Source organism: Ornithodoros turicata, chromosome 5, assembly GCF_037126465.1.
Source record: "Ornithodoros turicata isolate Travis chromosome 5, ASM3712646v1, whole genome shotgun sequence".
In the NCBI taxonomy this organism is placed as follows: domain Eukaryota; kingdom Metazoa; phylum Arthropoda; class Arachnida; order Ixodida; family Argasidae; genus Ornithodoros; species Ornithodoros turicata.
This window is the reverse complement of record NC_088205.1, coordinates 30526431-30540169: the sequence shown is the minus strand read 5'-3', so window position 1 is coordinate 30540169 and position 13739 is coordinate 30526431. Positions and strand designations below refer to the sequence as shown.

The 13739-nt window shown below is 46.7% G+C and overlaps 1 non-coding gene across 1 annotated transcript; it reads right to left on the bottom strand.

The window, feature by feature from the left end:
- Nucleotides 1–249: 249 nt before the first annotated feature.
- Nucleotides 250–322, bottom strand: Trnat-ggu (transfer RNA threonine (anticodon GGU)). Its single transcript has one exon. It is a non-coding gene; the product is annotated as a tRNA-Thr (tRNA).
- Nucleotides 323–13739: the final 13417 nt, after the last annotated feature.

Sequence of the window (13739 nt, the reverse complement as noted above, 5' to 3'; positions counted from 1 at the left end):
GTGACGTGTTCGTAAAATCTGTGTAATCGGACTATCTAATTGTCACCTGTTCTATCTTAACACCGAAGTCGGTATGTGAGTACGAAATATCGTGGTTTCGGCAATTATCAGTAATCCTTCGTTGTGCTTAATGATTCCTATTATTTTGTATTTGTGCTTTTACTCAGAATTATCATACTGTATTCTTAACTGGAGCAACAAAATTACGAAACACATGAGGATTGTAAGATGAAAGTCACTGAAAAGGTTAGCTAGCTGTAGGGATCGAACCCACATCTTCTGGATTACCGGTCCAGGGCTCTACCAATTGAGCTAAGCTAACACGCCATTTGTGTTAGCGCCTAAGACACGCGCCTAAGCTAACACGCTAACATTGTGTTGAAACTGAGGACATTGCTTATTTTTACTGATTTCAGATTTTCAGGCATGGAGAGAAGAAATGCGCAGGATGCAGCCAAGAGTCATTTTACTAAAGGCACAGGGGTAAAAAGATCGAAAGATGGAAGTTTAAAGTGTTATTATATTTGTAACTGATCAGGCGCTTTTATAGAGAGGACACATCAAAGGAAATAAGGTCCATCAAATCACAAGGTTCCATCAGGCGTGGGGACACCTGCCTTGCTGATATGTCTGCAATGTTCCAAACTGGCAAGGTCTCGTTTGTCTTCCAATCTTCCTATTATGCACATGATTTTGGGGCTGTCCCACACCCCACTGACAAAAACAGAGGAAGATGCAATAGTGGCGGCCCGAGCAGGCACTTGTAAAACACTATGTTGTACTGGAATGTCCTTTTTTTACCTTCAAGAAACTATTTGTTTATGTTAGAGAAACTATGTGACGGCATTGCACTCAGCGTACTATGCAGCTCAGTATTCGGGGTGTGCTGGATGGCACGTTTCAAAGGATCCAATTCACCTCACTACAAGGCAGTACTTGTGCACCACCATGAGGGACTATAATATATGTTACGGTGAGAGGAAACACGACGACAATCAAAACAGTGTTGCCCTGTTCAGTTCTATCAGAGCCCAAACAAACAGTCCAGTGCTTTCCCTCACACACAAAGGCAAGAAGGATGATCCTACTGTCTTTCAATGAGGAAATACTGACTTGTTGCAAGATGAGGATTTCTTGCTAGTTCTCATGACAGGCATGCAAAAACAGCTGTTAAGGCATTTGGGCACCAACAAAAGTGTGATGAACATAGGAGGAGCAGGAAAGCTAGCTGGTGTTGACTTGATGTTAATGCCGAAGTGTACACTTTCTTTTTACCGTCTCTCTTGCACTTTGTGTATTAAATCTTCATTGCTGGTTCGTGTGTCTATGTGTTCGTCTCGTCCCGTGTTCGTCCTGTGTTTTCCCTCAAACTCAAGGCAATGTTAACATCACAAGAAAAGTGTGCATAGATTCTACACATTGCACCACAGATGGGTCATTCTGTGTGATAGTTGTGTACTGCCACTTCATACATTTTGGGTAATGGTTCAGGTGAAGCACTTTACAGCAATGCATGCTCTCCTGCATTGACTTTTCAACTGAGGACAATATGCCCCATTTTGAGCTTGGTCTGGGGTATATTACAGCAGGTAAATACATTTAAGTGTGGTGACATACATACACATAACACATATAATTGGCAATTTGTATATCCTATAAAGTGCTCTGACCTGAGAAATCTTGTAGAAAAAATTGTGTTAATATTCTGCCAATAAGAAGTGGAATAAACTTTCCACTCACTGCACTAGGCAGTTTGTTTTATTCTGTGTGTTTATATCTCTACAGTACTGAGTAGCCTCTTGCAATATAACGAAGCAACTGCCCCCTGACTGATGGTATTGTTTTCTTCAGCTGCAACAGATGCTTTTTACCATGAAAATACTAACATCAGTTGGCATTGCACGCATAAAGCCTTGGTGAGCTCAAAGCCGCTGTGTGTATTCTTGTGAATGATTTATCTAAGGAAATGTACACCCTTCCAACAACCACGAGCAAACTCTTCATGACTATATAACGCATAATTATTTAATTAGATTAAAGGACTAATATATTGCCATCACACCAGCTCAATTGCAGTCTTTCGTTATCATCAAAAGTATGGTGGCCGGGGTACATGACTCTCATCAACATTCTGATAATGTAATCCACATACAATGCTCAGTCATTTTTAAATATTTCATGCACATCAGTACGCCTTGTTTGTTATTCAAGTTTGCTTCTATCTTGTCTCACGCTAGCGTTCGTGAGCTATCCGTGCGGTAGCCAGAAAATATTATGGGAGGTTCTATGGGGACCTCCCAGATGCACTACCAAAGGTACGATCTTGGGGTTTGAACCCGCCTGGCTATGCCCCTGTTGGCTATGCTATGCCAAACCTGCTGTGACACTACTGAACAAAAATTGCCAAACAACTCCGCTTTGTCTCAACAAAGATGCAAGGAGTTAAAACGGGTGCAGCTATGTGAAAGCCGACCACTGCAGAAATGCAGATAAGAACAACAGTTCTGGAACCTGATGTTCGAACAGCTACTGGGAATTCAGAAGTTCATACTATATGCGTGAAAATAACTAACACAATCACATATGTTTGTATGTTCATGCATTTTGCCTCAGCAACTGAGTTCCAATGTATGCTTGATTGCATTTATTTAGCATTTGTTTCAAGAGAGGCAAAAGTCCTCAAGATATTGCAAATCTATATTGTAAATCTACTCAGTATTGGCCAGTTAGATCACACAACTTGGTTGATTCATTTTATCAAGCTTTGTTTCACACCTCAAGGAAACGCTCTTCGGTAACCTCAGTGAGTCAAACACGCAGTCCAGGTCCAGTTTTGGATATTTTTACTGGTCTCGTTAGCAATACATTGTTCCAAAATACCACAAATTCCAGCTGGACACCATATCAATGAGCCTGTTGCCTTGCACTTCATCGGAGCGGCCCCCTGCTGGCTAGCAGGAAGGTATCGAATAAGAAACAGGTGACTGGCTGTTCTGTGCACCTCTCAGTGTGAGTGGCCGCTTCTGTTTGCTGCTAGGGTGTCACTCCCATAAAGAAATACAACACCCCGGTGCTCCATAAACTTTTGTCCCAATCTGTTCGAATATTGATGCACAGATGGTGTGAAGAAAGCCATAGCAGCAGGGCAGTTTTCAGAAGCAGCTTTTCAACCAGATTCAAAAGAGTGTGCCAAGCAGCAGGAAATACACCCAGCCAGAGGATTTCTGTTGAATTCATGCTTAAGGACCTTCACATCTACATCATTTACTCATGAATGCAGCACTGTCATGTGACAGCGCATGACAGTCCATTAATGCTTTGAACATGAATTGAGCTTTACCCTCTGGTTGGGCGTGAAACAATGAATCTTTCAACAGCTCATGACGCATTTGGGGGTCATGACCCACAGTTTGAGAAACACTGCTCTACGCATTCGTTCCAACAATAATCTGGCATCCTTCAAAAACACCATCAAACAGGACTTTTCTGCTGATACGTAGGGTGACATGCAATTACTTTTTGATTATGTGCATTTCTCTGCTGTGCAATATCTTTGCTATTTGTTTCTTATACTTGTCATGTGTTCTTGGTATTTCTGTTCCCCTCAAATTGTGTAGACATTTGCATTGACTGTGTCTTGGACTGTTCAACAGGGCTTGCCCAGTATCAGTATCAGAGTATACTGTCATGAAATAACAATAAAAACCTGAAAACTAAAAAAAAGATCATCTGAAACACATCTGTCTGACTGATTCCTCTAACAATCTCCTCACAAATGCTCGATGAATGATAGTTCATGTAACCACTCCTCTGGTTGCATGGCACAGAATATGCACCTTGAAGATGTTGTGGACAGAAACAAGCTGTAACAGGTCGAGGAAGTTTAGATGATGTGGTGAACCTATGAGTTTGTTGTTGCCTTGAATGGGCCATCATCGCTCAGAGGTAAAACTTATTTATGTTGACTACTGCCTTCAAAGTCTAACTATACTAAGGCATACTATAAATTACTATATAGTCTAACTATACTACTACAAATTTTTTGTTCTGCACTTTTCCTGGTACACCGGAGTTCACCCAAATGACTTTCTTAAGCATTTTTGCAAGAGCAGCCTTTTGGGAAGAAATAGGCCGCAAAATCTCAAATTGGAACACTGATCTGACCGAGCAGTGTTTGTTAGTTGTCGAGGTTGTACAATGTACAGCTTGGTACAAATGTTTACGGACCACCATGGTGTCACATTTCTCCATTGGAGTGACACCCTAGCATCAAACAAGAGCGGACGCACATACTTAGAGATAGACCCGTTTCTTATTCGATCTTTTGCTGGTAGCTGGCAGGGGACCGCTCCGATGAAGAAAAGAGCAGTGCCGTGAACTTTTGTCTCGGGCTGTACACGCTGTTGTGTTGTACTCATACAAATTCTGAACTGCAATCTTTGGAAATCTGAAACCATTATGCCTTAACTGTCAGCTCTGATCATGAGCGAGATGGGGCCCCGGAGCATACGTCCTGTTATGTCCTGGAACTTTGCCAGTCTGGAACGTTGCAGACGAATCATCAATGCAGGTTACCCCACGCCTAACGGAACCTTATGATTTTATGGACCTTTTTTCTTTGATGTTCTTCTCTGTAAAAGCACCCGATCAGTTACAAATATAATAACACTTTAAACTTCCATCTTTCAATCTTTTTACTCCTGTGCCTTTAGTAAAATGACTCTTGGCTGCATCCTGCATTTCTTCTCCCCATGCCTGAAAATCTGAAATCAGTAAAAATAAGCAATGTCCTCAGTTTCAACACAATCCTCACCTGTTTCGTAATTTTGTTGCTCCAGTTAAGAATACAGTATTAGAATTCTGAGTAAAAACACAAGTATAAAATAATAGGAATCATTAAGCACAAGGAATGATTACTGATAATTGTCGAAACCACGATATTTCTTACTCATATACCGACTTCGGTGTTAAGATAGAACAGGTAGTAATTAGACAGTCCGATTGCACAGACTGTGCGAACACGCGACCCGAATTAGTCCAACTCGACACTATGGGCGTACATTACGCACCAGCCTGCCGGTTTATGCCACTGAATCATTTGCTACAACACATGCAAAATAAGGGCGTTGAATGCGAATGTTATGTGTGTACTAGTGTAACAGAGCACGAGACGAGTACTTACCAGAATTGCACTCGTGCGTCTTAATTCACTTGGAAGTTGTGTACCTACATTCACCTGGTGCTGCTGCTGGACTGAGAAGGTGCAGCTGAGAAAAAGTGGACTGGCACTTGTTGCATCTGTAGTAACAGAGTGGCCCATTTTACATTTTTTTACAGACGCCTTCACCTTTTGAACCGCGATCACGAAACTCGCAGGCGTTGCTGAAACGTTCACTCACCTGTTGAACATCGACGGACGAGCCGGACATCCAGCGAGGAACTTGAACGGAATATTTGGCAAAGCTGCTTCAGCACTACCACAAATCTCATCCTCAAGCCATGCTCAAGCAGCTCAAGCAAACAAACCGCTGTCTGCTAGCGCATGCGTACGCGAAGCGAGCAGACGGCAAGGCGGCGGCAAAGAAAGACACGTGACATCACTTCTAGCGCATGCGCAGCGCAACTCATTTTCCTCTCCCGAAGGCCAAGTCCCCGAGCTAGTGTCCTGCGACATTTGGCATACTTGAAGCACCTGAGGAGGATGTGCTCTGTGTCCTCGACAACATCACGCTCTCTGCAGTTCGGAGATGGCGACATGACCAGTTTGTAGAGCAACCTACCGCTATACGGGACATTCAGCCGGAGCCTATGCGGGAGACACCCTGCTTGTCGAGGAAACGACGGAGGATCTTGGAGCGTAGCTCAGGGTCGGCCCCGTAGAACAGCGAGGATCGAGCAAATCCTGTCAGTCAAGAAGAGCTGCACATTTATTGTCTCAGTTCACGTATCATCCTCGTTGCGTCCCCTATGGTGGAATAAATGGCCTTTATTTGTAGGTGACCGTGTTGAAGTGCCCGGCGCGCAGCAGCATCCGCAGCCCCGAAGCTGCAGGAAAACAATACTGAGAGGAATGGACTTTAAACTGTTCGATAATTGATACGACCACATTTGGGTAATGGGAATAGATAGCTGTTGCAGCTGCGACTACGAGTCATGCAATTACAGATCGCACGTACCCAGCAAACCTGGCGTCCAGACAGGTCGCTGTGACAATTTGTTGGTTCGAATATCCAGTAGACATATCGTATGTGCATCTCTGGGACATTTCAGGGCGTGATTGATTCGAGGAAATGACACACTGTAAACAGTGTCAATAAGTGTTTACCTTATATATTGGACAAGCGTCCAATATGCAAAAGTTCGAATACGTTTATGCCACTGTTGTCGTTCTTCGATGAGTGCTTTCGTGCTTAAATATTTCGGAGATGACCTTACGAGAGCAAGGCATCATAAGTGCTATCATGTTTGACCTCGTAAGGAAGAGGCCTCATGAGTGAGGGAGTGAGTTGACTTTTTCAGGGACAAGACCTCAACAAGTGCCTTCACAATCGGAGTCATATTATGGCGAGCTACTCACGCGCGGCAACACTTGGACAGTGAATGCTCTCACGAACTCCCTCACGAGTGAGTACGCTCATGGTCTATATCTCATGATGGGCAAGGCCCTACGTGTGAATGCACTCATGAGGGGTAGGGCCTTGTGAGGGGTAGGGCCTCAACTCTCACACTTCACTTCATGAGGGGTTTGCCCTCCTTAGAGCCCCACACGCGCAGCTTGACTTCACTCACTCTCATGTCTGACCTCACTGGCTTCATCAGCGTGAAGTAAAGTCGAGGGGATGTTGAGGGAGTTCGCCCAGCTATGACAACAGATCTTACCCGGACGTGCTTGTTTCTCCACGCGTACAAACAGCATCGGATGTGCGGAATTACTATAGAACGTTCGTCTCCTCTGACATGGAGAGTCATGAGCGTTCATGGACAAAAAGGGATCGCATATAAAGGGATCGCACAATAAATGTGCCGACGCGTTGTCGCGGTTAGATTTTTACTTGTGCCGATTTGGCTACATAAAGACATGGTGGGTTCCTTGTAAGTGTCGTATAAAGGGCCTTTCCTGGTGGTGTAACAAACTGTGTAGAAAAAAGTGCATTGCTGGCACGTCTGGCCGATGAAAGTTCTGTACAGCGTTGGTACTATTGTGTATAACTTGTCAAGTGTATCATTTACAAATACAAGGTGTGTAAATGCGCAGAAACTGTTGGTGTTGTGTGTTGCACTTTCCAGAGGCAAGTGCAACACATTTTGAGGGGAGGTGTTAGTTTCTGACGCCCTACCGGGTAGGCTGCAGCTGCAACGGTCAAACAAACCGACAGGGGTTATGCCACTGGCTTGTGTGGCTGGTCCCCTCGGCTACCCCTAAGTCTGTCATCGGCGGCGGGCTCCGGATTCCAGAAATCCTCAGCGGACGCAGCCCTCGTTTGATCTCACATGGAAACGAGACGAGGCACTGGTTGACTCGAAATAACGATCGTGGTGAGTACGGGACAATGTTCCCTGAGAGCCGTGTCGTCTTTCCTTTATTTACGGCCCTCGTGACATATGTGAGGAAACGTCCAGCACATTAGAGCCCTGCACGGGCCGACTTTTCCGGGCCCGAACATGCCCGGGCGCATCGAAAAATGGCCCGGCCCGACCCGGGCCCGGACCTTCATATTTTTATGCTTGCCGGCCCGGCCCGGCCCGGTGACCCAGTGACTAGAGCCCGGCCCGGCGTCTAAGCAAATAGAGCCCGGCCCGGCCCGGTGACCCGGCGAGTAAGGAGAGAAGACAAACATACAAGTGATGGCGGTTTAGCACCGTAACCGCACGAGACCAAATTAAATCCAGAACGCAAGCGGGCATGGGCGTTATCGTTACACTGTCAATATTTTGCGGAGGTAGAGCATGCTGTCGACAAACTGCTTCTCCCAGTCCCTACCCCTCTCACCAAGCTTTGCCAAAGTGATTGTGAAATATGTGAGGAGTGAGGAGCAATGTAAGGTGGCTGGAGAATGTTATAGAGGGTCGAATCATATGCATAATGCAGTACCCTTTGCTTGTCTTTGCAAAATATGCACAGGAATGATGCAAGCGCATGATGATTTGAACTAATGCATCTCCATTGTGTGGAATTAGCTGCGTGGCCCGGCCGGGCCTGACTCTTGAGAACATATTTGTCGGCCCGGCCCGCGGTGGTGGCGTATTTTAACGGCCCTGGCCCGGCAGCCCCCGGTGCTTGCGTATTTTGTCGGCCCGGAGCACACAGCCAATAACAAGCCCGGCCCGGCCCGCGGGCCGGGTCGGGCCCGGGCCCACAGCCCACAGGTAGGTCCCACAGCCCACTGCAACAGTTGTGCAGTGGGCTGTTTACATGCAAGTATAGACATGCAAAGGATAGCCATACACAAAAAGTACAAGTGAAAATATATTTATTAAAATCAATAGTAGTCGCCACGGACAGTGGCGACTACTGTCTCCGGCTGAGATCAGACGCGACTCCATTTGCAATGACCTCTCCACGCTGAGGGCCATTACCGTTGTACGCACGGACACGAACGGAATTGCGTGAGATGGAACACCTGGACGTCATCACTGAGGTCCAAGAGCAAACAGACTGGTGCGCAGATAGTGGCACCGAAAAAGACCGCCGGCGTGCACATCTGTGTTGACCTCACGGAGCTCAATCGTTCCGTACCCATTCCATCTGTGGAGCACACCCTTGGTAGACTTTCCGGTGCTCGCATCTTTTCGAAGCTCGACGCAAATTCTGGCTTCTGGCAGATTCCTCTGAGTAACGAGAGCCGTCTCTCACCACCTTCATTACTCCCTTTGGACGGTTCTGTTTTAATCGTCTACCCTTTGGCATCTCCTCTGCACCTGAACATTTCTAACGACCTATGAGGGAGATCCTAACAGGACTAGACGATGTTACGTGCCATATGGACGACGTACTTGTGTTCGGTCCTACGCAAGAAGTTCACGACTCGAGACTTCGTACTGTACTGGAACGTCTCTCCGCTGCCGGTGTAACTCTCAACGCACAGAAATGCATCTTTGCGGTGTCCACTATTAACTTCCTGGGCCATCGGATCTCTGGAGACGGCATACAGCCTGACGAACACGTGCTGAATGCCATGCAGCAACTTCCCGTCCCGTCATCTAAGAAGTATTTATGACGATTGCTTGGCATGGCAACATACTTGGGCCGTTTTGTGCCTCACCTGGCCGACCTTTTGCGTCCCGTAACAGAGATGTTGAGCGACAAACGTCAGTTTACGTGGGGGCCACCACAACAAGACGCTTTTCTGCGATGGAAGCAGTTACTGACAACGCCTCCAGTCTTAGGGGTGTACGATGTCAACAAAAAGACTACTGTTTCTGCAGACGCCTCTGCTTACGGCATTGGTGCCCTACTTCTTCAGATACAGACTGACGGTTCTCGCAGAGTAATTGCGTACGCCTCAATAACTCTTTCCGACCCGGTACGTCGGTATGCGCAAATTGAAAAGGAAGGTCTCGCGCTGATATGGGCCTGTGAAGAATTCCAGGATTACTTGATCGGCAAGCATTTCTGTTTAGAAACCGATCACAAGCCCTTGGTGACTTTGTTCGCCACAAAATTACTAGACCAGCTAACGCCGTGGCTACAGCGTATACGGTTGCGATTCCTGAGGTAGAGTTACAACATTGTCCATGTGCCTGACAAAGAAGTTGTCCTCGCAGACGCTGTATCGCGCAGTCCTTTAGCGTCAGCTGCGTCAACGACACTAGAAAGGGAGGTGCAAGAGTTCGTGACACTCATCGTGGGGTCTGTCCCCTTCACATCATCGAGCCTGGATGCTATGAAAGCTGAGCAGCAGAAAGACAAGACATGCCGAACGCTACTAAAGTTCAACAACGCCGGGTGGCCTTCCCGACGCGATCTTCGCGATCAAGGCTTATTGGGAGCACCGTCATAGTGCTCATGGTGCTGGTAATCACGGACTATTATTCTCGCTTTCCTGAAATTGCACCGCTTGAAGACCTGACCTCTAAAACAGTCATCCAGCATTGCAAGTCTGTTTTTGCAAGGCATGGCATTCCCGACGAAGCCATCAGTGATAATGGACGTCAGTTTTCAGGCGCCGAATTCAAGCAGTTCGCTTAATCATACAAGTTCAGCCACATCACTTCTAACCCCCGCTATCCGCAAAGTAATGGGCTCGCGGAGGCTGCGGTGAAAATTATCAAGAACTCGTTAAAGAAGACTGGAGACCCATACGAAACACTCCTTGTCTACCGATCCTCGCTCTTGCGTAACGGCTTCAGCCCGTCACAGCTTTTGATGGGCCGGAGGCTCAGGACAACTGTTCCGACTACAAGTGAAAATCTCGGGCTGGAATCGTCAGCTGCAAGGCCGATACTCCTCGCTCTTATTGGGTGAAAATGAACAGAGGGAACGTGCGTCGGACACTAACGCATCTCATACCGTATAACGGAATGGCCCGCATCAGCGACGACGATTCCTTCTCCTTGCCTGATGGAGCGGAGGTCAGCCAACAAGATGCGCAACTGTCCGACCGAGTACCTGACCCTACGTCACTTCGTGAAGCTGCCGAACACCAGGAGGAACGGCCGGCAAGCGACATCACGACACCTTCGGACGATGCTCCGACAATACCCATCTACACACGCGGTCTGGTCACTGTGTCAAGCCCCCTGACAGACTATAGGTGTAATGTTTGTTGTTAGTTTGTGTGTTGGACTTAGTTGAGTCCTCAGTTTTGCAACGTCAGTTTTGTAAAGAAAAGGGGATGTGTGATACGCGTTCACTGTTCCAGATGTAGCTTGCTTATCAATGTTTACGCTATAGCCATCTGGTAATCGCGTATCACTTGTGATTACTTGTACACGCGCTGCGGGGGCGTATCCCGGCAGCTTTAAAAGCGCAGGTTTCGAAAATAAAGGGCTTTTTTGTCTAGTGCACGTCGCACTGTATGGATGCCTCTTTATTGGCATGCCACGACAAAACATAGGGTGCTGCAGTTTTTTTTTTTTTTTTTCGCGACGAAAGAAGCGACGACCAGTTCAGTGTGGCTACCGAAGCATTTGCGACACCTGATGTGTTGTTAGCTCAGTGGTGTAGATGTCGGTACTGGCTTTCGCGTTCTCTGGTTTGATCCGCGAACCATTGCGTTGTCGTATTACTTCTCTTTCTTTTATAAAGGGAGTACCGAGAATGACAGCAGACGAGAGCGTCACTAATTTTCTCCCTGGAGGGCTTATTAATGCCGTACTGGCACAATGGCATAATCAATTCCTGTTCTGTTTTGCTTTAATTGCGGTAATGCTGACTTCTGGCATATACGCTTACTGTGTGAAAGGTAAACCACTTTCCATTGCACGCCGACCTGCTTCACCTAGTTCACCACTATCCGACGTACCTGGCAAAGGAACAATAGTAGAGACCAGCGGCATGGCCGAGTGGGCTAAGGCGTCCGCTCGTTGGTGGTAACCAAGGTCGTGCTGAAGACTGGGAGGTGGTGGGTTCGAATCCTACCGCCGGCTGTGCTGTCTGAGGTTTTCCCTGGGTTTTCCGAAGACTTTCCAGACGAATGTCGGCACAGTTCCCCCTGAAGTCGGCCCAGGACGCATACTAACCCCCCTGTCCCCCACTCCTTCCTGCTATCCTCTCTCCGTCTGTCCACATCTGTACGTCGCTCATAGCCACAGTTGCTTCGCGGCGCTAACACCCAATCAAAAAAAAACAATAGTAGAAAGAATCTTTAATCGCTAGCTTTACAAGGGGAAGCGGGTCGAAATTTCTGTTTCTCTTTTTTAATTTTTCTTGTTCATTGTGTTCTTGTTCGCACCTGCAGGCCTTCCCACGCATTTTAATCCAAGTGTCATAACGAGTAATGCACGTGCCACAGAGACTGCTTTGCACGTGGATTAATCAGCGCGTATAGGACGAGTGGGAAACCTCCCATACGGCTTGTCCCTGCTGGACAAGAACAAGGGTGCACTGGAAACCTACACCGACGGGTCCACCAATCCCGTTAGCGGAAGAAGTACGGCAGCGTTCTGGTGCCCTGCACTTGACCACTCGTGCGCGGTCGCATGGACACTCAGGCGTCTTCCACCTAAACCGAGCTCGTAGCCATTAAGCAGGCCTTGAAATTCTTACTCAACGTCGCAGAGAAGAGTGCTATTATGCTTACGGACTCCAAGTGCTCTCTTCAGCGGATAAGTAATCGCCGCACCGACGACCCCATAGCACATACGATATTGGAGATATGGAAAGAACTCAACAACAACGGTATTACCGTTTGATGTCAATGGCAACGAAACAGCTGACCGGACCGCCAACAGCTACCACAAGCTTCCTCCTGAAGTCCCTGCACCTCTTGACCCACGGCATAATAGGAAACTGTTCTTTTTTTTTAAATTTCGTGTTAGCGCCGCGAAGCGACTGGAAACAGTTCTCTGCGTACATCCGACAAATCCATCTCAGTAGTATGTAGGGGGTGGGAAGGAGCATGGGTGAGAGTTAGCAACCTGGACCCCTGGGCCCTGCCCTGAGCCCCGCGCGTATTTTTCCCCGCGCGGCGCGTGTATGGAGGGTTGTCCACGAGCTTATCGGCGGAGGGAGGGCTGCGTGCGCGCTTACCCTCTCACATTTTTCAGCCTGGGCCGACTTCTTTCGACATTTTTGAGCCTTGTCCGACTTCGTTCGCGTATTTTTTCCCGCGCCTGTCGGGCGGCGCTCGGATGGATGCGCTTACCGGTGGGCGGAGCGTGGCCGGAGTGCTGCGTGCGTGCTTACGAGCTCACATTTTTCAGCCTGGGTCGACTTCTTTCGTCATTTTTCAATCTGTGCCGACTTCAATCATATTTTTTTCTCAGCTGCAACAGGTGTGCAGTAGGCTGTTTACACGCAAAGGATAGCCATACACAAAAAGTACAAGTGAAAATATATTTATTAAAATCAATAGTGCAAGGAATTATGCTGTGACTCTGTGTGGAGTGTTGTCCGCGCGCTACCGCCGGGGGGAGGGCTGCGCGTGCGCTTATCGTAGCGTATTTTCCAGCCTGGGCTGACTTCTTTCACCATTTTCCCACATGGGCCGACTTCCCTCAGAAATTTTTTCCGGTACAACAGTTGTGCAGTGGGCTGTTTACATGCAAGTATAGACATGCAAAGGATAGCCATACACAAAAAGTACAAATGAAAATATATTTATTAAAATCAATAGTGCAAAATCAATAGTGCAAGGTAGCCACAGTTGCTTCGCGGCGCTAACACGGAATTAAAAAAAAATAAATAGTGCAAGGAATTATGCTGTGACTCTATGTGGTGGAGAGAAACCCAGCCAAAAAAAACCTGAAACAGAAGAAACACAATACAATACACGTAACAAAGAATATACTTATTACAGGCATGATGCAATAGCATTGAATAGGTATCACAGATCAAACACAATATTTTTTATTAACTGTAACCATACACAAAAGTTTCCAATGAATCAGAAGTAATAACACATTTAATCAAAGAAGATGTTCTTAATCAATACGATTACAATCAAAATTAGAAGTTTTATTATAAAAAATCTGAGATGTGAGAACCTGATAGATGTAAGTAATTTCGAGCACAATATGGAAGCTAAGTTTAATATTCCAATATGACACAAATTTAATTAATCAACACGATCAACACA